The sequence below is a fragment of the Bufo gargarizans genome, chromosome 1 (assembly GCF_014858855.1).
Source record: "Bufo gargarizans isolate SCDJY-AF-19 chromosome 1, ASM1485885v1, whole genome shotgun sequence".
NCBI lineage: Eukaryota > Metazoa > Chordata > Amphibia > Anura > Bufonidae > Bufo > Bufo gargarizans.
In genome coordinates this window covers 612,079,206-612,103,078 of record NC_058080.1, presented here as the reverse complement: position 1 = coordinate 612,103,078, position 23,873 = coordinate 612,079,206, and positions in this window count along the sequence as shown.

Below are 23,873 nucleotides of genomic sequence, written 5' to 3'. Positions count from 1 at the left end.
GATGGAAGCAGCAGCAGGATGCCAGAGTGGCAAGGTGACATAGTGTAGATATGGCAGCAGCATGAGGAGACCACAGAGTGGCAAGGTGACATAGTTTGGAGGTGGCAGCAGCATCAGGAGGCCAAAGAGTGGCAAGGTGACATAGTGCAGATTTGGCAGCAGCAGGATACCACAGAGTGGCAAGGTGACAGTGTGGAGATGGCAGCAGCATGAGGAGACTACAGAGTCACAAGATGACATAATGTGGAGATGGCAGCAGCAGGATACCACAGAGTGGCAAGGTGACATAGTGTGGAGATGGCAGCAGCAGCAGGATACCACAGAGTGGCATGGTGACATAGTGTGGAGATGGCAAAGCATCAGGAGACCACAGACTGGCAAGGTGACATAGTGTGGAGATGGCAGCAGCATGAGGAGACCACAGAGTGGCAAGGTGACATAGTGTAGATATGGCAGCAGCATGAGGAGACTACAGAGTTGCAAGGTGACTGTTGAGGAAGGGTTGAGACGTATGCATATATATCCATGCATGCCTGCAAATACGTGCGGGCATGTATGGTATATATGTGCATACATTAACCACAACATCATGGGACAATGTGCGCAGATGTGCCTAGCATCTGCGCACGTCTGCCCATGGTGATCCCCAGGGGCTCATGGTGGCCCCTGTGGGAAATATGTGCCTCCTTTAGACCGTGCCCCTTATAATATATATATATGTCTGTGGCCCCTTATAACATATATATATCTATAATATACATTATGCCCCTTGTATATGTGTATATATATTATCAGGAGGACATATATGTGTATCTGCCATGGCTCTCCCCCAGGTGTGTATATATATATATATATATATATATATATATGGGCCTATAACTGCCCATGTATGCCCCCAGGTTTATAATGAGTATATATATATATATATATATATATATGTATATAGATGCGCCCCAAGTATCTATATACATATATATATATATATATATATATATATATATATATATATACTTAAATTTCCCTGGCGTCTGCAGGGGGTTGTATATGTCTCCAGGTGGCTGGTGAATTCAAAGGCTAAAGGGATCAATTGATTTGAGGCACTTTGTTGAGTTTATCAGCCTATTTACTATGCGGCCCCACCTTGTGTTTGTGACATGGATGGGCGTGTGGTGCTGCTAGCCTCAGTGGGCCAACTGGCATGCATACGTCACAGTCACACTATGATGTCACACCCCTGAGAAGGGGGGAGGTGGGCTGGTTTGGAGGCTGATATAGGAGCCTGAAACCAGGAAGAGGGTCTCTTGCAACCAGACTAGAACCAGAGACACATGAGGACTGCTGCCTGAAGGAAGAGAGGCCCATTTGGCCCTGGAGATGGCTGAGTATACGCTGGCATGGCATTGTACCTCCCTTGCAGTGCCAACCATATTCACCCCCCTTATTTCCCTACCACTATCCCACCAACGATTTAACCCTTTGTATCCCAGACCCCATGCTGCCCCTTGTTACCCCTGATTAACCCTACTGTTTAACCTCTTCCCTGCCACCCCAGCTCCCCTGCTGGTCTCATACCCCTGAGTGTTTAACCCCTTCCCTGCCAGGACCCTGGTGGCCCTGATTCTGTGCCCCTGATGTCCCTAATCCATTAACCCCTTCCCTGCCAGAAACCCAGCTCTCCTGCTGGTATTAACCCCAGCACTCACTGGCAAATAACCCTTGCAGTGCTGAATCTATAGTGTCTGTGGCCTGCACTCGCCCCTGCAGCGCCACTGGTAACCCCTTGTACCCCGTAGGGACAGTGCAGACAGGTGGGTTATTGTTAATATTACTTGTATGTGTGTATTGTATAGTTAGTTTGTGGGTGGAATTTGGGAACGTGTAGTGTAGTTTAGGATTGTATATGTGTAGTGCTGTGTATTGTTAGTGTATTGCGTGCTTAGTGTATTTAATAAATACCGTTATATTTGTACCCTTTTGTGTAGCGTGTACTTGTTAGCGGTAGCGAGTTAGTAAGGCGCATGCAGCTAGAGTAGCGATCAGTGTAAAGCATAGAGAAGGTATGTGTTATTATTATATAAAGGTATAAATAGGCGGAGTCATCACTAGACGGTTCCTCCTATTTAGGAATATTAATTATCGATATTCGCATAATATTGCTGATCAATATTCCCCCCTTACAGTGACATAGTGTGGAGATGGCAGCAGCAGCATCAGAAGACCACAGACTGGCATGGTGACATAGTGTGGAGATGGCAGCAGCATGAGGAGACCACAAAGTGGCAAGGTGACATAATTATGAGATGGCAGCAGCAGCAACAGAATGCCACAGAGTGGCAAGGTGACATAGTGTGGAGATGGCAGCAGCATGAGGAGACCACAGAGTGGCAAGGTGACATAGTGTGGATATGGCAGCAGCATGAAGAAACCACAAAGTGTCAAGGTGACATAGTTTGGAGGTGGAAACAGCATCAGGAGGCCACAGAGTGGCAAAGTTACATAGTGTGGATATAGCAGCAGCAGGATACCACAGAGTGGCAAGGTGACATAGTGTAGAGATGACAGCAGCATAAGGAGGCCACAGAGTGGCAAGGTGACATAGTGTGAACATGGCAGCAGCATGAGGAGACCACCTAGTGGCAAGTTGACATAATGATGAGATGGAAGGAGCAGCAGGATGCCAGAGTGGCAAGGTGACATAGTGTGGAGATGTCAGCAGCACGAAACCACAGACTGGCAAGGTGACATAGTGTGGATATGGCAGCAGCATGAGGAGACCACAGAGTGGCAAGGTGACATAGTTTGGAGGTGGCAGCAGCATCAGGAGGCCAAAATGTGGCAAGGTGACATAGTGCGGATTTGGCAGCAGCAGCAGGATACAGCAGAGTGGGAAGGTGACAGTGTGGAGATGGCAGCAGCATGAGGAGACTACAGAGTGGCAAGGTGACAATGTGTGGAGATAACAAAGCATCAGAAGACCACAGACTGGCATGGTGACATAGAGTGAAGATGGCAGCAGCATGAGGAGACCACAGAGTGGCAAGGTGACATAGTTTGGAGGTGGAAGCAGCATCAGGAGGCCACAGAGTGGCAAAGTGACATAGTGTGGATATAGCAGCAGCAGCAGGATACCACATAGTGGCAAGGTGACATAGTGTAAAGATGGCAGCAGCATGAGGAGACTGCACAGTTGCAAGGTGACATAATGTGGAGATGACAGCTGCAGCATCAGAAGACCACAGAGTGGCAAGGTGACGTAGTGTGGAGATGGCGGCAGCAGCATAAGGAGACCACAGATTGGCAAGGTGACATAGTTTGGAGGTGCCGGCAGCATTAGGAGGACACAGAGTGGCAAGGTGACATAGTTTGGAGATGGCACTAGCAACTGCATCAGGAGACCACAAAGTGACCCAGGAAAAGAGTGGGGCGGGTGGTGGCAATACCACTGCCTGCTGACGAAGGTGGGTGCAAGATGGAGCACTTGGCATTAGAGATAGCCTTGCGGTTCACCCGGCAGTCGTTTTGCGGCGAACATTGCGTGTTCTCGGTTTGCCATATTCTTTTGCATTGCGCAAAACTTTGACCCAAGACATATCCATCAGGTGGGTCAGGACAGCCAATTGAGACATTTCAGCACATGGACACACCTCCCCCCTTTTGAAGAACCCGATCTGGCAGCCATTTTACATCCTGTGTTTTGCCAGTGTAGGGAGAGATTGCTTTTTGTAGCAGGGACAGGCTGTTAGGGACACCAAACACGAGCTAATAGTGCCACAAAGGTCCTTTTAAGGACTGGTATTGATAGGTGTGATATACTGAGGGGTGTGATATACGTATAATATACTTTCTAACATAGAAAGTATATTATAGTGCATTTGTATTGTGCAGCAGTTGTGTGTGGTTCTGCTGTTATACCGCAGCTATATAGAGGGACAAACGCTATTGGAACAACTAATTGCAAAGGGTTTGATATACCTAATTTTAAAAACAGAGAAAAAGAACACGCGCTGACTTATTTGCTAACTCTAAAAATTCGGATGTTGCCGCAAGGAGTACAGTGTACAGGACGGCAATGCTTGAGTCGTCGTCCTGGAAACCTTCCGTATGACGTCACACCCAAAGCTACGGAAGCCTCTAGGGTCCACAATTCCTCCGACGCGTTTCGAAATAGGCGTATTCCTTCCTCAGGGAGGTTTCATATACCTATTGCCACACAAAAAACTAATTGAGGGGTTGTGATGTACCTTCTTTCACAAAATACTGATTGAGGACTGCGATATAACTGTTTCCCCAAAGAAACAGGGTGGTGGTTTAAGCACCTTTTAATTTTATTACAGCACTCAGTCTTTTTGGGTATGAGTTAGCATGGCACATTTTGACTTGGCAAGATTTCCCCACTCTTCTTTGTAAATACACTCCAAATCTGTCAAATTGCGAGGGCATCTCCTGTGCACAGTCCTCTTCAGATCACCCCACAGATTTTCAATCAGATTTAGGGCTGGGCCATTCCAAAACTTTAATCTTCTTCTGATGAAGCCATTCCTTTGTTGATTTAGATGTATGCTTTGGGTCGTTGTCATGCTGAAAGATGAAGTTCCTCTTCATGTTCAGCTTTCTAGCAGAAGCCTGAAGGTTTTGTGTCAATATTGACTGCTATTTGGAACTGTTCATAATTCCCTCTAGCTTAACTAAGGCCCCAGTTCCAGCTGAAGAAAAACAGCCCCACCATGCCATCACCATGCTTCACTGTGGGTATGGTGTTCTTTTGGTGATGTGCAGTGTTGTTTTTGTGCCAAACATATCTTTTGGAATTATGGCCAAAAAGTTCAACCTTGTTTTCATCAGACCATAGCACCTTGACCATAGCACCTTTTCCCACATGCTTTTGGGAGACTTGTGTTTTTGCAAAATGTAGCCTGGCTTGTAACCTGCTTTCGTCTTGCCACTCTACCCCATAGCCCAGACATATGAAGAATACAGGAGATTGTTGTCACATGTACCACACAGCCAGTACTTGCCAGATATTCCTGCAGCTCCTTTAATGTTGCTGTAGGCCTCTTGCTAGCCTCCCAGACCAGTTTTCTTCTCGTCTTTTAATCAATTTTGGAGGGACGTCCAGTTCTTGGTAATGTCACTGTTGTGCCATTTTTTCTCCACTTGATGATGACTTTCTTCACTGTGTTCCATGGTATATCTAATGCCTTGGAAATTATTTTGTACCCTTCTCCTGACTGATACCTTATAACAATGAGATCCATCTGATGCTTTGGAAGCTCTCTATGGATCATGGCTTTTGCTGTGGGATGCAACTAAGAAGATTTCAGGAAAGACCAACTAGAGCAGCTGAACTTTTTTTCGGGTTAATCAGAGGCACTTTAAATGATGGCAGGTGTATGCTGACTCATATTTAACATGATTTTGAATGTGATTGCTTAATTCTGAACACAGATACAACCCCAGTTATAAGAGGGTGTGCATACTTATGCAACCACATTATTATTATTTTTTGTTTTTGTTTTCTTCCCTCCACCTAAAAGATTTCAGTTTGTTTTTTAATTGAGTGGTACAGTTTATAGGTCACATTAAAGGTGGAAAAAGTTCTGGAATGATTTATCTTTGTCTCATTTTTTTACATCACAGAAACCTGACATTTTAACAGGGGTGTGTAGACTTTTTATATCCACTGTATACAAACTGCACTGTTGCAGTTATTTCTGGTGAAAGCGTATAGGGGTGTTTTACAGTAAAAAAGAAAAATATATTCTCAGTGCATTTCTATGAAAAGAGTATAGGGGCGTATTACAGTAAAAAAAAACATATATACAAACTGCACTGTTGCAGTTATTTCTTCTGAAAGCATATAGGGGTGTATTACAGTAAAAAAAGAAAAATATATACACCATTCACTGGTGCATTTATTTGTGGCAAAAGCGTTCAGTGGCCTTTTTGAGTACAGAAAGAAAAATATATATGCACTTCACTGGTGCATTTATTTTGGTACAAAAATCAAAATATTTTTAAAATATGTGTTGAAAGCATGGCTGGGAGTCAGCAGGGTGGCAGCAGTGGGAGGTCAGGAGCCATAAGTCGCAGCAGCCTACCTGCCTGGGAAGTAATGGTGCAGGGGTTCACGGAAGTAGCGGTGGTAGCAGTCAGTCGGTGTGGCGGTTATATGTGTTATTTTGTATTTTAGTACAAAAAGAAAAATACGTTCTCAGTTCATCTCGGCGGTGATTATATGTGTTGAAAGCGTTTAGTGGCTTATTTCAGTACAAACAGAAAAATGCATTCTCAGTTCACGTCGGTGGCGGTAATATGAGTTGAAAGCATTTTGTTTTAGTACAAACAAAAAAATACATTCTCAGTTCACGTTGGCGGTTATATGTGTTGAAAGCATGGCTGGGATTCAGCAGGGTGGCAGCAGTGGGCGGACGGGAACCAAACGTGCCCGGGGTAGAGCATCTGCTTTGCAGTAGCCTACCTATCCGGGAAGTAGTGGTGCAGGGGTTCACGGAAGTAGCGGCGGTAGCAGTCAGTCAGTGCGGTGGTTATAAGTGGTAAAATCTTTATTGAAGTATTTTGGTCGAAAAACAAAATGTATTAAGTGGTCAGCGCTGCGGTAATATGCGGTTAAATCTGCATGATGACTCCATGATAAATCTGCAGCGTGGGGGCCCCGTGTGGCTTCTACACACTTTCGAAACAATCCATCAGCGGAGCGAATAGACGCCGGATGACCCGGACACTCCATGACCTTCCCAGGAGCTGCTGTCGGGAGCAACGGATCATTTCTGAGATGTCTGTATAGTGGGGGGGATTCAGAAGACCCTTTCAATCTTCATGTTCCGTTATATGTGGTAAAATCTTTATTGAAGTATTTTGGAAAAATTTATTTTATTCAGGGTACAGCGTTGTACTTATATGTGTTAAATTCTTTTGTGAATTATTTTGGTGGAAAAACAAATTTTGTTCATCGTTCAGCGCTGCAGTTATATGTGGTAAATAAATAAATTCGGTGGAAAATGAAATTTCCAGCTTCTCCATTAACATCCTCCTCTCTTCATTCTCATCCTCAACACACACACACTGACTTGACACCACCCCCAGCTATATATATATATATATATATGTGGTGCCAGCACCACCTAGGGGCGATAAAAGGTAAATGAAGCTGCCAGCCTGTTAAAGGGAATTACAGCATGATACCACAATACATTTGATATGACATTTAGCAACAGTTTAAAGTGCCCACATATAGCACATAATGGGACACTACATCAAGATGAATCAGGCGTGGATCAGCCAGGGTTTTCACACACCAATGCCTGATGTATAAGACTAGATCATCCATGGTGCCACACCAACAATTTGACAAAAGAAACAGGTTTCTTCTGTCTACCTGCCTCAGCTAGTATTCTGATGCTGCAACCCGCCTTATGCCACACATCTGATGCCAAGTAGTGATGAACGAACATCAGCCGGGACCGTTCGTGAACCAAGCATTTGCGGCGGGCCCCACTGACTTTAATGGCAGGCAAACCTGAAAAACCTTTCGGTCATATTTGCATCCACCAAATACTTGCTAGAAGTGCACAAATAGTCCCACAACATGGACAGTGACATACCAGAGGGGGATAATTGTCAAAAATTACTACAAAAAATATGTATTTTAATCAGGGACCATTTTTTGCGTCTTAAAGGAAAACTCTCAAAAATTTTATTTTAGGCCACAGGAGTACGGGCTCCAAAAATTAGGCATTCACCTGACAGAAAAGAACTTGTGATGAGGTAGCTGGAGGTACATTAGGCAGTCACTGAATACATTTTTTTTTCTGTAGGCCACTGGAGTAGAGGCCCCAAAAATTAGGCATTCACCTGACAGAAAAGGCCTTTTATGCTGCTGTATAACATAAGACAAGGACCATTCTTTGTTCTGGGTGGTGACGGATATTTATGGGCTGGCATGAGAAAATTCAATTACACGTGGTCGTCACAGGTGTTGAATGTGAGGTAGTCCATACTATTGTGAGCAAGGCGAGTGGGCTTATCGGTCACGATCCCCCCTGCTGCGCTGAATGTCCTTTTAGACAGGACACTTAACGAGGGGGCAAGCAAAGAGTTCCATGGCATATTGAGCCAGTTCTGGCCACAGGTCAAGTCTGCACACCCAGTAGTCCAGGGGTTCCTCACTTCTCAGAGCGTCCATATCGGCCGTTAACCCGAAGTAGTCGGACACCTGTCGGTTTAGGCGTTCCCTGAGGCTGGATCCGGAAGGCGGCTGTCAATAGGTTGGGTGAAAGAATTATCTCGTATCTGAAGTGACCAACACATCTTCAAACCGCCCTCTTCTTGCAGGCCCGGTACGATTGGTACCCGCAACTGTTTCGCTCTGGGTTCAAATTCCTTTGCCAGCTCCCGCAACAGCAGATTGCAGCATTTCTCGCAGCAAGGACTGGAAGTGCTGCATTCTGCCAGTCTACTGTGATGCTGGTAACATGTCCGCCATTTTGTGTTTGTACCGGGGGACTAAGTAAATTGCCACCCAGTAATGGTCCTTACCCTTTATGCTTTTTATACGGGGTCCCTCTTCAAACACTGGAGCATGAAGGCCCCCATTTGCACTAAATTGGAAGCAGTGGAGCGCCCTGGCTCCTGCTCATCGTCCAGGAGAATGTCGTCCTCGGTCTCCTACCCCCAGACATGGACAACACCATGGATCCCCAAAAAGTTTGAAGTCCCCCTCAAAGCCTGCTCTTCCTCCTCCCCCAGCCATTATCTTCCTCTGACTCCTCTTCAAACTCATGCTGATGTGTCTTAGATGGAGTAGCCCCTCCTGTGACTTCATTCAGCATTGCAACTTCCTCATCTTCCAGCTCCTGCTCCTCGATGGCTTGATCAATGACACGACGCAATGCACGATCCAGAAAGAAGGCATAAGGTATGATGTCACTGATGGCGCCCTGGCTGCAACTGACCAGTTTGGTGATCTCATCAAATAGCTGCAGACGTCTGCATTAGTCGCGCATGAGCATCCACTGGCGCGGTGAAAAGAAACCAAGCTCCCCAGAACTTGTCCTGCTGCAGAGTTCGTACAGGTAGTCGTTAACAGCACATTGCTGCTGGAGAAGACTATCAAGCATATACAAGGTGGAATTCCAGTGCGTCGGGCTGTCACAAACCAGATGTCTGACGGGCAAGTGGTGTCGCCGCTGAATGTCAGCAAGGGGAGCCATGGCCGTGTAAGATCTTCGAAAATGGCCAGAGATTTTCCTGGCCTGCCACAAGACATCCTGTACCCGGGGTATTTGCCAATGAATCGCTGCACAACTAAGTTCAAGTCGTGTGCCATGTGTAATTTTGCCCTGTTTCAGCATGCTCAGCAGATTGGCACTGTTGTCGCACACTACTTTACCAACTGTCAAATTGAGCGGTGTTAGCCACTGATCGGCCTGTGACTGCAGAGCTGAAAGTAGTGCAGAACAAGTGGGACTCTTGGCTTCCAGGCACAACAGCCGCAGCATTGCATGGCAACGTCTCACCTGTGACATAGAATAGGTTTTGGGGAGCTTGGGGGTGCAGCGGAAGAGGTCGTAGAAGTGGAAAAGGAGGAGTCAGGTGAGGAGAAGATGGAGGATGGATAAGGAGGAGCAGAATAAGAGGCAGGCCTGCATGCAATCCATGGCGGTAACACTAAATCCACACAGGAGCCACGGGTTACATGCATGACGGCCGTCAGAAGGTTCACCCAGTGGGCAGTAAAAGTTATGTACCTTCCCTGCCCATGTTTGCTAGACCACATATTTGTGGTCAGATGTATCTTGGCGCTGACACTGTGTGCCAGAGATATACTTACTTGCCGATGAACGTGGCCATATGGCTCTGGGATGCCCTTCTGGGAGAAATTTCCTTCCGGGGACCTTCCATTGCGGTGTGCCAATGGCCACCAATTTTCTAAAGGCCTCCGAGCCCACCAGTTTATATGGCAGTAGTTGGCGGGCTAGCAGTTCCGACAAGCCAGTGGTCAGCCGTTGGGCAAGAAGGTTTTCTAGGCCACAAAAGCCTGTTTATTGCCAGATTAACGCGATGACTGCATGGTGGAAGGTGGAGTGGAGGACAAATGGGAGGAGAAAGGAGAAGAGGCAGGACATGGAGCGCCAGGAGTGCGGCTCTGATGGCGTTGCTCCCACTTGGCTCAGTGATGGGAGGCCAGATGCCTTCTTTAGGCGTTCGTCCATTGATCGAACTGTGACTTATGCGACTTATGCGTTGACAGCACAGACTGCAGATGGCAACACTTTTGTCAGCAGTTGATGTGTTAAAAAAGCCCACACTGCGGAGCCATGTACCGGCGTCCTGGGAGCGCCAGAAGTGACTGTGCATGCTTAAGATACATTTGCAGTCTTCTTTTTGCCTCCTGTGCCCTGCAAGCTCTGCCTGCTTCTCCTTCTTCTCCTCTCTATCTGCTGCTCCGTCTCTCCATCTTTCTCCCTTGTGAACACCCACGTGACGTCCATCGACACGTCTTCATCAACACCATCACCACCACTGACATTTGAGATCTTGGAGTAGGCAGCAACAGCGGGGACGTCCCTCTTTGGGCTAATCTGGGTATTGTCGTAAGACCGCTGGGTGGCGGCCCTTGCTACTATCTCTTCCTCATCTGATTCTGTCAAGAATGGCTGCACATTGGTAAGGTCTGGGAATGGATGGGAAAATAATTCTTCTCACTCGAGTGAAGGGGCTAAGGTGGTGATGGTGGTATCTTTGGGGGTGCACACAGCAAAGAGTGAGGAGGGTGCAGATACAGAGGATGAGGAGGGTGCAGAAGCGGAAGGCTGAGTGAGCCACTCAACCAACTCTGGTGCGTCCTTTGAAATAATCGCACACACCTTCTCCAACTTCACACTTAGGCTCTGGCCTGGTGCACATGCCCAACCCCTACCACCCCTGTGGAACGGCCTGCCTCTTCATCTGCCTGTCATTTTCAAAATGACCCTGTGGCAAAATCCCTAGGGATTAGCAGTATTTGTTGAATATATACAAACTAAAAAGACAGGGTGGCATTAGCAGGAGGTGCTCAAACCCACATGCAGTCGTGCATATATACAGGGGAGCAAATCCTGCACTTGTGGCCCGTTGCTAATGGCGATCCCCTGCAAAATGCATACGGTGGAGGATGCCCGCGGCGAACCACAAGTACCACAATAGACATCTCACACAAGGTAACAAGTGTGGATGTCATAATTAATATTACAATATAACAAAACAATAGCAAATACAGGTGCACTCTGCAGTCTCACTAAACCCTCAAACTGATTTTAAAATTGAGAGATTAGTCAACATGTCCTACGGTGTAGAACATGTCTAAGCCCGGGCACCACGCCAAGGTTTCTAAAGTAGCCTGAGACCTAACACTCTCCTACCTGAGCCGTATGGGCAATACCAGGAGCCAGTGGGCAATTTACAGGAGCATGAGGCCGACTCACAAACAGCTCACCAGTTACCTCCAGCATGTAGCCATGCTTGCAATGGGAGGAGGGAGGAGTCTGCGAAGTCCCACTCAAGACTGGCTGATATGGCCCAGGCCTCACAGGTGCACCTAAATGTGGCCTGTAGATGGAAAACAGGCACATTGGTGAGCTGATTGTGAGTCGGCCTCATGCTCCTGTAATTTGCCCACTGGCTCTTGGTATTGCCCATACGGCTCAGGTAGGAGAGTGTTAGCTCCCGGGCTACTTGAGAAACCTTGGCGTAGTGCCCGGGCTTAGACATGTTCTACACCGTAGGACATGTTGACTAATCTCTCAATTTTAAAATCAGTTTGAGGGTTTAGTGAAGACTGCAGAGTGCACCTGTATTTGCTATTGTTTTGTTATATCAGTATTTGTTGAAGTAGGTATATCGCAGGACTCAATCAGTATTTGGTGGAAGCCGGTATATCGCACCCCTCAATCAGTATATTGTGGAAGTAGGTATATAGAACCACTTAATCAGTATTTTGTAAAAGCAGGTATATCACACCCCTCAATCAGTATTTTGTGGAGGAAGGTATATAGAACCCCTGAATCAATATTTGGTGGAAGCAGGTATATTGCACCCCTCAATCAGTATTTTGTGGAAACAGGTAAATAGAACCCCAGAATCAATATTTGGTGTAAGCAGTTATATCGCACCCCTCAATCAGTATTTTGTAGAAACAGGTATATCGCACCCCTCAATCAGTAATTTGTGGAAGCAGGTATATAGAACCACTTAATCGGTATTTTGTAGAAGCACGTATATCGCACCCATCCATTAGTATTTTGTGCAGAAAGGTATATAGAACCCCTGAATCAATATTTGGTGGAAGCAGGTATATTGCACCCCTCAAACAGTATTTTGTGGAAGCCGGTGTATCGCAAGCCTCAATCAATATTTTGTAGAAGCAGATATATCGCACCCCATAATCAGTATTTTGTGGAAACAGGTATATAGAACCCCTGAATCAATATTTGGTGGAAGCAGTTATATTGCACCCCTCAATCAGTATTTTGTGGAAGCCGATGTATCGCAGACCTCAATCAACATTTGGTGGAAGCAGGTATATCCCACCCCTCAATCAGTATTTTGTGGAAGTCGGTGTATCGCAGGCCTGAATCAGTATTTTGTGGAAGCAGGTATTTCACACCCCTGTATCAGTATTTTGTGGAAGCAGATATATAGAACCCCTTAATCAATATTTTGTAGAAGCAGGTATATTGCACCCCTTAATCAGTATTTTGTGGAAACAGGTATATAGAAACCCTGAATCAATATTTGGTGTAAGCAGTTATATTGCACCCCTCAATCAGTATTTTGTGGAAGCAGGTATATCGCACCCCTCAATCAGTTTTTTGGCGGCAACATGTATATCACACCCATTGCAAATAGTTGTTCCAATAACGCTTTTCCCTCTATATACCTGCGGTATTGCAGCAGAACCACACACAACTGCTGCACAATACAAATGCACTATAATATACTTTCTATGTTAGAAAGTATATTATAAGTATATCACACCCCTCAGTCTATCACACCTATCGATAGCACACATATACCAATCCTTAAAATGACTTTTGTGGCCCTATTAGCTAGCGTTTGGTGTCCCTAACAGCCTGTCCCTGCTCCACAAAGCAACCTCTCCCTTCACTGGCAAAACACAGAATGTAAAATGGCTGCCAGATCGGGTTCAGTTATAGGGTGGTGGTGTGTCGATGTGCTGAAACGCCTCAATTGTCTGTCCTGTCCTACCTGATGGATGTGTCATGGGTCAAAGTTCTGCGCAATGCAAAAGAAAATGGCGCATGCAAACATCGCCATATGTTCGCATGTTCAGTGAATCGTGAAATAAACAAGTTTGCCGCGTAACGACCGCCGGGCGAGCTGCAAGGCCATCTCTACCTAGCGCCTTGTGACGTTTCTTCCTGCACTAAGATGCTGTGAAATGATTCCTCTTTATCCTTTCCCTGCACTTTTTTTCAGTCTTTTTTTTCCACTATCGTTTTACTAATAGTTGTCTCTAGCGCCTTCACACGTCTGTCCCTGCACTCTAAACGCTGGGAAATGGCAGAATCTAAAATAGCTGCTGTGTTTATATGGTTGATTGAATAAATATGTACTCTGCACACCTCGGATCCAGTGTGGGTGCCTGTGAGAATGGTTTAGACAGTATACAGTGGGATGCGAAAGTTTGGACAACCTTGTTAATCGTCATGATTTTCCTGTATAAATCGTTGGTTGTTACGATAAAAAATGTCAGTTAAATATATCATATAGGAGACACACACAGTGATATTTGAGAAGTGAAATGAAGTTTATTGTATTTACAGAAAGTGTGCTATAATTGTTTAAACAAAATCAGGCAGGTGCATAAATTTGGGCACTGTTCTCATTTTATTGATTCCAAAACCTTTAGAGAACGAATTATTGGAACTCAAATTGGCTTGGTAAGCTCAGTGACCCCTGACCTACATACATAGGTGAATCGAATTATGAGAAAGAGTATTTAAGGGGGTCAATTGTAAGTTTCCCTCCTCTTTTAATTTTCTCTGAAGAGTAGCAACATGGGGGTCTCAAAACAACTCTCAAATGACCTGAAGACAAAGATTGTTCACCATCATGATTTAGGGGAAGGATACAGAAAGCTGTCTCAGAGATTTCAGCTGCCTGTTTCCACAGTAAGGAACATATTGAGGAAATGGAAGACCACAGGCTCAGTTCTAGTTAAGGCTCGAAGTGGCAGAACAAGAAACATCTCGGATAGACAGAAGCGACGAATGGTGAGCACAGTCAACCCACAGACCAGCACCAAAGACCTACATCATCATCTTGCTGCAGATTGAGTCACTGTGCATCGTTCAACCATTCGGCGCACTTTACACAAGGAGATGCTGTATGCGAAAGTGATGCAGAGGAAGCCTTTTCTCCGCCCACAGCACAAAAAGTGCCGCTTGAGGTGGGCCAAAGCACATTTGGACAAGCCAGATTCATTTTGGAATAAGGTGCTGTGGACTGATGAAACTAAAATTGAGTTATTTGGCCATAACAAGGGGCGTTATGCATGGAGGGAAAAGAACACGGCATTCCAAGAAAAACACCTGCTACCTACAGTAAAATATGGTGGTGGTTCCATCATGCTGTGGGGCTGTGTGGCTAGTGCAGGGACTGGGAATCTTGTCAAAGTTGAGGGACGCATGGATTCCACTCAGTATCGGCAGATTCTGGAGACCAATGTCCAGGAATCAGTGACAAAGCTGAAGCTGCTGGATCTTTCAACAAGACAACGACCCTAAACACTGCTCAAAATCCACTAAGGCATTTATGCAGAGGAACAAGTACAACGTTCTGGAATGGCCATCTCAGTCCCCAGACCTGAATATAATTGAAAATCTGTGGTGTGACTTAAAGAGAGCTGTCCATGCTCGGAAGCCATCAAACCTGAATGAACTAAAGATGTTTTGTAAAGAGGAATGGTCCAAAATACCTTCAACCAGAATCCAGACTCTCATTGGAACCTACAGGAAGCGTTTAGAGGCTGCAATTTCTGCAAAAGGAGGATCTACAAAATATTGATTTCATTTCTTTTTTGTGGTGCCCAAATTTATGCACCTGCCTAATTTTGTTTAAACAATTATATCACACTTTCTGTAAATCCAATAAACTTCATTTCACTTCTCAAATATCACTGTGTGTGTCTCCTATATGATATATTTAACTGACATTTTTTATCGTAACAACCAATGATTTATACAGGAAAATCATGACGATTAACAAGGTTGCCCAAACTTTCGCATCCCACTGTAAGTTAAATCCCCGGCACTCCAAAAGTTTTTGCAAGATAAATTATCTCATTAAATTCTTAGTAAACAGAATGCTGTTAATGTACATCCAGTGCAAATTCATTTAGATATAGTAAGTATTTATGCCATATAAGATAGATAATTCCCGAACGTTTCGGTCTGTGCGACCTTCTTTAGCGTGGTCTGAAGGCAGAATGAATAGGCGTGCGCTAGAAGTAGAGGCTGTAGCAGTCAGTCAGTGAGGCAGTTATATGTGTTATTTTGTATTTCAGTACAAAAAGAAAAATGCATTCTCAGTTCACGTTGGCGGTGGTTAGATGTGTTGAAAGCGTTTAGTGACCTATTTCATTACAAACAGAAAAATACATTCTCAGTTCACGTTGGCGGCGGGGTTCATGTGTTGAAATACATGGCTGGGAGTCAGCAGGGTGGAAGCAGTGGGAGGTCGGGAGCCCAACATGCCCGGGATAGAGCACCTGCTTCGCATCAGCCTAGCATGGGTTCATGGAAGTAGCGGCGGTAGCAGTCAGTTAGTGCGGTGGCTATATGTGGTAAAATCTTTATTGAAGTATTTTGGTCGAAAATCAAAATTTATTCAGCGTTCAGTGCTGTGGTTATATGCGGTTAATCTACATGATGTCTTCATGACAAATCTGCAGTGTGGGGCACCGTGTCGCTTCTACACACTTTCAAAAGAATTCTTTAGTGGAGAGAGTAGATGCCGGATGACCAGGGCACTCCATGACCTTCCCAGAAGCTAAGACGTCCGTATAGTGCGGGGAAAATCCAAAGACCCTTTCCAACTCTGTGCTCCGTTATTTGTGGTAAAATCTTTATTTAAGTATTTTGGTGGGAAAATAAATTTAATTCAGCTTCGCTTATATGCGGTAAAATCTTTTGCAAATAATTTTGCTGGAAAAACAAATTTTATGCAGCGTTCATCGCTGGATTTTAGCGCTGCAGTTATATGTGGTAAAAGTCAGTTGGCCGCTGCCTATCTGCGCAATCGTTTATCCTCTCGCAGGTCTGAACGGGGGGCCCTCTATGCTCACGTTCAACTGCCATGGCTGCTGGGGAGGGGTGGAAGGAGCAGTATCAGCTCCCTCAGCAGCAGCCTGAGTCTACAGTCGTTGATGAGTAGCTTTCTTCACCCACATAGTGAAGAAACTGCTCACCAGCAGCAGCAGGTAGACCTGGAGCAGGACCTCAACCAGCAGGTGGTGGCATACTATGACAGCACCCTTCCACCCCACATTAAAGATCCGCTGGACCAGGGGCGTACATAGAAATCATTGGGCCCCATAGCAAGAATCTGAATTGGGCCCCCTAACCCCACCCACTACCTTGGCCCATCCCACCTCTTGCCCTGGCTCCTCCCCTGCCACACCCCCATTTGCCAATAAAGAAATGTATACATGACCTACTGAGGACTCCAGCATAACGAAAACCGGACGGATCCGTTATTCAGGCCCTCGACTTCTATTATGACAGAATGAATAATGGAATGTCTATAAAGCTTCCTATAAAGGCATTCAGTTATGCATTCCATCATGGAATTGCATTATGGTCCGTGGTAACGGAATCCATAATGCAATTCACCTTTTACGACCAAACCAAGCGTGAACGAATTTTAAAATATGAAATTTTCTCATCTCTAATAATGAACAGACTGGGGACGACTAATGCTGGCGGTTTTATTTGTGTTTTTGAGGTGACAGGTTCCCTTTAACAGCAAGCAGAGTTCATGGGGGGGAGAGGGGGGGGCACTGTCCTGAGTCCTCTATGAGCCTACAGTACCACCCACCCCCACAGGAACTCTGCTTGCTGCTGCCCTCAGAAAGTCCCATACATGAAGTTCTGGAACTGGAACGTTTTATACGGTCTCTATTAGCACTAGCGTAATTAGAAATGACTGGGCCCCACAGGAAATCTTTGAACGGGCCCCACAGGAAATTTTTGAATTGCCCCCCTCCCAGCTGTCTGGCACCTCTGACCAGCAGAGACACTTCACTTCCCTAATACAGTCCAATTATCGTGCAATAGACAAGTCATGGAAATATAGAACGTATACTGTACTAACCAGAAGACCTTTATTCTTACCTTTACTGTCAAAATATCATACTACAGTGTACATATACTTCCATGACTTGTCTTTCGGACGATGATTGGAATTTGGACTGTATTAGGTAAGAAGTCAAGCTGGGGGGGGCCCATTCAAAAATTTCCTGTGGGGCCCAGTGCCCAGTCTTTTCTAGTTACGTTATTAGTACAGACATTTTTTTTTTAATTAATGATCCCGGTTGTAAAGATAGTGGCTGGAGCAGTCCTACTGTGTGGACGGGCAGACAGTGGCACAGTTCCGGACTGGCTGTGAGATTACGGTTTTGGGTGGCACTGGCGAGGCTGGCGGGCGGGCAGCACAACTCACTCTAAAGTTCTTCCATGCTGGGTGCGCGCCTGCTGCCTGCACTGGCAGGGCCAATCGGCAGCAGGATCTTTGCACACTGCTAATGCTGATTGGCCCAGTATGTGAAGCAGTGCAGGCGCAGCAGACGCACGAGCCGAGGGAGCACGGCTGGGTCCAAGGGTGCGCACAGTCAATGAGAAGTCAGACAGGGGGGGTGCGTGTATTATCGGCGGCGCTGGGAGCCAATTATAAGTGGGCAGACCGCCTCTGAGCCTGCAGTGAGCGCAGTTGCAGGGGGCGGGGCCGTCCGAGCGCTCCGGGCCCCCCGATGCCGCGGGCCCCATAGCAGTGGCATACCCTGCCTCTATTGACGGTACGCCACTGCGCTGGACTACTGGGTAGCCACACTGGATTTGTGGCCGCAACTAGCAGAGTTTGCCCTGGAAAAGCTGTCCTGCCCGGCCAGTAATGTGCATCAGAGTGGGTGTTTAGTGCGGCGGGGGCCATAGTTACCCCAAGGAAATCTCGCCTGTCCACCCAAAATGTGGAGAGACTGACCTTTGTCAAGATGAATCAGGCGTGGATCAGTCGGGATTTCCAGCCACCTATTCCTGATGCATCAGACTAGATCATCCATGGTGCTATACCAACACTTTGATAAAAGAGACCTGTTTCTTCTGACTACCTGCCTCAGCTACTACTCTGACGCTGCAACCCGCCTGATGCCACACATCTGAAGCAAAGTGCTCCTTCTTGCACCCATTTTCATCAGCGAGTACTGGTATTGCCACCCACCACCCCACTCTGTTACTTGGTCAATTTGTGGTCTCCTGATGCAGCTGCTGCTGACATATCCACAGTATGTCGCCTTGCCACTCTATGGTCTCCTGATGCCTGCTGCTGCTACTGCCATCTCCACATTATGTCACCCTGCCACTCTGTGGTTTCCTCATGCTGCTGCCATCTCCACAATATGTCACCTTCACACTCTGTGGCTTCCTGATGCTACTGCCACCTCCAAACTGTCACCTTGCCACTCTGTGGTATCCTGCTGCTGCCATATCCACACTATGTCACCTTGCCACTCTGTGGCCTCCTGATGCTGCTGCCACCTCCAAACTATGTCACCTTGCCACTCTGTGGCCTCCTTATGCTTTGCCATCTCCATACTATGTCACCTTGCCACTCTGTGGTTTCCTCATGCTGCTGCCATCTCCACACTATGTCACCTTGTCACTCTGTGGTATCCTGCTGCTGCTATATCCACACTATGTCACCTAGCCACTTTGTGGCCTCCTGATGCTGCCGCCACCTCCAAACTTTGTCACCTTGCCAATCTGTGGCCTCCTAACGCTGCTGCCATCTCCACACTATGTCACCTTGCCACTCTGTGGCCTCCTGATGCTGCCGCCACCTCCAAACTATGTCACCTTGCCACTCTGTGGTCTCCTCATGCTGCTGCCATCTACAGACTCTTTTATTGTGCCACTTTTTCAAAGTGTTTTTTTTCTATAAAAATGATGGGGGACTGCAAAGACTCATTTTGCTGTATGGACCCAATGACGTCGTGTGAGGTCGTATTACGTCTGAAAGTGTGAGGAAAATATATATTATGAAACAAATATACAAAAAGTACATGAAATCAATGACAACCTCCTGATGTTGCCACCACCTCCAGACTCTGTCATCGTGCCACTCGGTGGCCTTTTCATGATGCTGCTGCTGTATCTGCCTTCTCCAGACTCTGCCATTGTGCCACTCAGTGGCTTTCTCCTGATGCCGCCACCTCCAGACTCGGTCATTGTGCCACTCTGTGGCTTCCTTATACTGCTGCCAACTCCAGACCCTTTCATCGGGCCACTCTGTGGTCTCCTCATGTTGCTTTCACCTCACCACTATGTCATAGGTCCACTCTGGGAACTATTCATGCTGTTCCCACCCTCCCCACTTCATGACTGGTTCACTATTTTGGCTTTCGGCCTGGCTGACATCATCATTTATTTGACCTTTCATCTGTCAGAAGGAAGGAAAAATTAGATGCACAACGGATCCTGTCTGTGTAGCAGCTGTAAGGCCTGTATGGTCCCATAAGAATTGGCTTATGATTTGGTAGCCAAAAGCAGGAATGGGTACAAAACACAGAAGACATGCAAATATTCCATTCACGTGTCATCATTGTTTTACATTCACTCCTGTTTTTTTTTTTTTTGGCATTAGCAATACTGATGGGTTATAGAGCAAATGCTGACCAAGTGAAGGTGTATGCTCGACAGACAGGATTTGTTTTTTGTGGGTTATTGTTCTGACGGATCCAAGGAAGGGAAAATTAATCAGTGACTCTGTCCGGGGGGCTCTACTTGTATACGCCTTTAATAGAATAGGTTCTGATAACATCTTTGTTGAATCAGCTGGCGACGGTGTAAAAGGAGTGCGCTTCTTCTTGGCACTAACATCGACCTGAGTTCATACTTTAGTTATTAGGTCAGTTTTGGCCCTGTGACTGCCCTATAAAAGTGAAGTGTGCAGTGATTCCAAGAGTGACGCCTGTCATCTGCATGTCATACGAACTTGCAGTATTATTCCACTACCAAAACAGACTCCTTATGAGTGTTACTACAAGGCACAGTGTTCTACACCACTATAAAGGCTCTTGTAACACCCCAGAGTTATGTTACTACACTCCTCTACCCCGCTACTATCTCATAAGAGCCTTTACATTGTCATCAGATGTAATTGACATTATGTCTTCACAACCGTGCTTTTAAAACTATGTTAAATTTAAATTTCATTGTAATTTTCCATGTTCACCAGCAGGTGGCAGCAATGGATTGGTAAGGAACTAGTTACAGTTTAGTATATCTAGGCTGGAATGGTTCATTCCAGCTTAGCTTCCCCTCTGTGGAGGTGTGAACTGGTCACACAACCTGCAGCATGGGAGGAGAAGGAAGTTAGGTCAGTGTGTCAGCCACCCCTGTTGGGGAAAGCTGTGTGATAGCCTTCAGGAGTCCCCCCTGCATAGGGAAGAAAGCCAGGATCTTGTCTCCGCTGAGACATTGATCACATTCCCAGTCTGAGCCCTGCAGCCTCAGCTGGATAACAAGAAAGCAGACAATCTCCAGAGTTCCAGGACAAAATTATTCCCTGAGAGCCTATCTCTGGTTATATAAACGGCAACAGTATTTCTCCAGTGGTATATCTTAATTGCAGATTGATTTAATGTATCACAATAAAGCTCCTCTTATTATATTGCATTCATTAGTCCTTATAGGATCGCTTCATTATTATGATCCAACTTAAAGGGCTTCTGTCACCCCCCATTTAGCAATTTTCATTATCGAACATTAGCTATTTGCTAATGTCAGAAGAGTAATGAATGAACCACCGGCGCTAATTACACTGCATAAGCAGCAGTATCTAAACAAGTAAACATAGACTGTCATGATTGAACCACCAGGTTTTTTTCTATTTTTTTTTCCTGTTGAAGAGCAGCGTACTGCTCGAAACGCATTGGAAGTTTTTTTGGTGCTTACAGCAGCCCGTAGCTCAAGAGGTGATTTCACCGCCTCCCCTTTGTGAGCGTGAGCATGAGTACAAGTGGAGTTTCGCTACCGGCCGTGGCGAACTCCAAACAGTCTTGTTTTTTACCTGCTATTACCTCTGTGCAGAAGGATTCGTACACATCGAAATTTAGGACAAAGTGGCACCTCGATTCCACCCATCAGGAACAAGGTAATCTTGACATTTTGAAACTGAAGTGGACAGGTTCTACAGAGTCAGAGCCAGAGGTTAATAAGGGTCAGGATTAAATAGGCTGAGCGCAGTGTCATTTTGTCTTTATATAATGTCAGATGAGTCCATATATATCACTGTTACCTGTCTCTGTGCTGTAATTTCAGTAAAAATCGTACTTTTATAATATGCAAATTACTTCACTACCAGCAAGTTGGGCAGTTACTTGCTGGTAGCTGCCGCATCCTAGGACTATAAACACGCGCTCTCCTCCTCTCTGCCCATAAAATCCTGCGCATGCGCCCTATCGGTACTCATTCGGCGCAGCCACTCTGAGAGAAGGACGCTCACTTGCCCTCTCCTTCCTCAGTGCACCTGCGCCCGATGATGTCAGCCTACACCCGGAAAAGAAGCATCGCGAGCAAGCAAAGTGAGCGTCCTGACCGATACAGCGCAGGCGCGGGATTTTCTGGGGAGAGATGGCCAGTGAGAGGAGGAGAGCGCTCGCTGGCCCTGTCGATCAAGTGGAGGAGGGGGGTGTTTATAGTCCTAGGATGTGGCGGCTACCAGCAAGTAACCACCCAACTTGCTGGTAGTGAGGTAATTTGCATATTATAAAAGTACGATTTTTACTGAAATTACAGCACAGAGACAGTGATATATATGGACTCATCTGACATTAGCAAATAGCTAATGTCCGATAATTAAAATTGATAAATGGGGGGTGACAGAAGTCCTTTAAAGTGAATGTCTCTTATTCCTTGTGGTTATTAAACATATGGCAATACATTACCGGTCCTGCAGAGGGGTGGTTATCCCCCCTCAGTAACGACAAATACAATCTACAGCTCTTAAAATTGGCAAGATTATCTGTTCCCCTCTATGACCACTGTGATGCACGGGAACTGACTATCACTTCAACATTGATCTCCGACAGACTTGCTATCAGCATCTGAACAATGCTACAACTCCGGACCATGCGGGATGCCACCTAGCAAGCCATTGCACAAAGCTATATACACGCAGTGAGTCCAGTAACAAACTTGTGGATCGGAGGGATAACCAGCCTTCTACAGGATCGGTAATGTATTGCCATATGTTTTATAGCCACAAGGAATAAGAGACATTCACTTTAAGTTGGATCATGATAATGTTCATATCACAACCTAATATACTAATGGATTTTTAAGTATTATAAAAGGTGGAATTCTATGAATTTGGGACATTTATTTTTCATCTTTTACTCAATTTATTTTTATTTAAATGGTTTTCTATTTGGCCAACTATACCTTTTATATGAATTAATTTTTATGTACACAGCATATGTTCTTGATGCCTCAAACGTGTAGTGAATGTTCGGCAGGAATTGATTTAACATAGAACTATATAGCGGAACATCGATCTTTAAAAATTTTTTGCATTGCAATTTATGTTACGGTATATCTAGGTTTCTAATAAACTATAGGTTTTATATTAATTTACCGTAATAGGGTATTCATTTCCATACAGCTCTGAATAGCCGAGTGCCCCCAAAATATTTTATTTTATTATTGGTACTGTATGTAAATTGGGCTATATGGCCTTTGTATAAATAATTACTCTAAAGGCCATACGTGTTGTGCCATGGTTATACTGTCACCTATTGATCTATGCACTTGCACTTTGTTATCTTTACCTTGTTGTCAGATCACCATAAGCAAATTGTTTTTAATATTTTTTTAATTCTTGTGTTTGCTAATCAAGTTGCGTATTATTTGTTAATAAAATTAATTATTTAATCTGATTTCTTCTGTGTGATTATATATTTCTTACCACTTAACCTCATGTATCCCTATTGATCTTGCTGTTAATTATATATATATATATATATATATATATATGTGTGTTAATGTTGCCTTATTGGGAAAAGTCGTTTTGGTATTTCTAGTACATAGTGGGTCCCAAAGGTCTAGGACAAAAAAAATCTATTTAGCTCCCTTGGAGACCAATCACTTGCCACTAGGGTCTATTCCTGTGTAATATGGTGCTCCCTGCCCACTGTCTGGGGTGAACACAGGAGCTGCCTCTCTTAGGCTACTTTCACACTAGCGTTCGTCGGTCCGCTCGTGAGCTCCGTTTGAAGGGGCTCACGAGCGGACCCGAACGCAGCCGTCCAGCCCTGATGCAGTCTGAATGGAGCGGATCCGCTCAGACTGCATCAGTCTGGCGGCGTTCAGCCTCCGCTCCGCTCGCCTCCGCACGGCCAGGTGGACAGCTGAACGCTGCTTGCAGCGTTCGGGTGTCCGCCTGGCCGTGCGGAGGCGTGCGGATCCGTCCAGACTTACAATGTAAGTCAATGGGGACGGATCCGTTTGAAGATGCCACAATATGGCTCAATCTTCAGGCGGATCCGTCCCCCATTGACTTTACATTGAAAGTCTGGA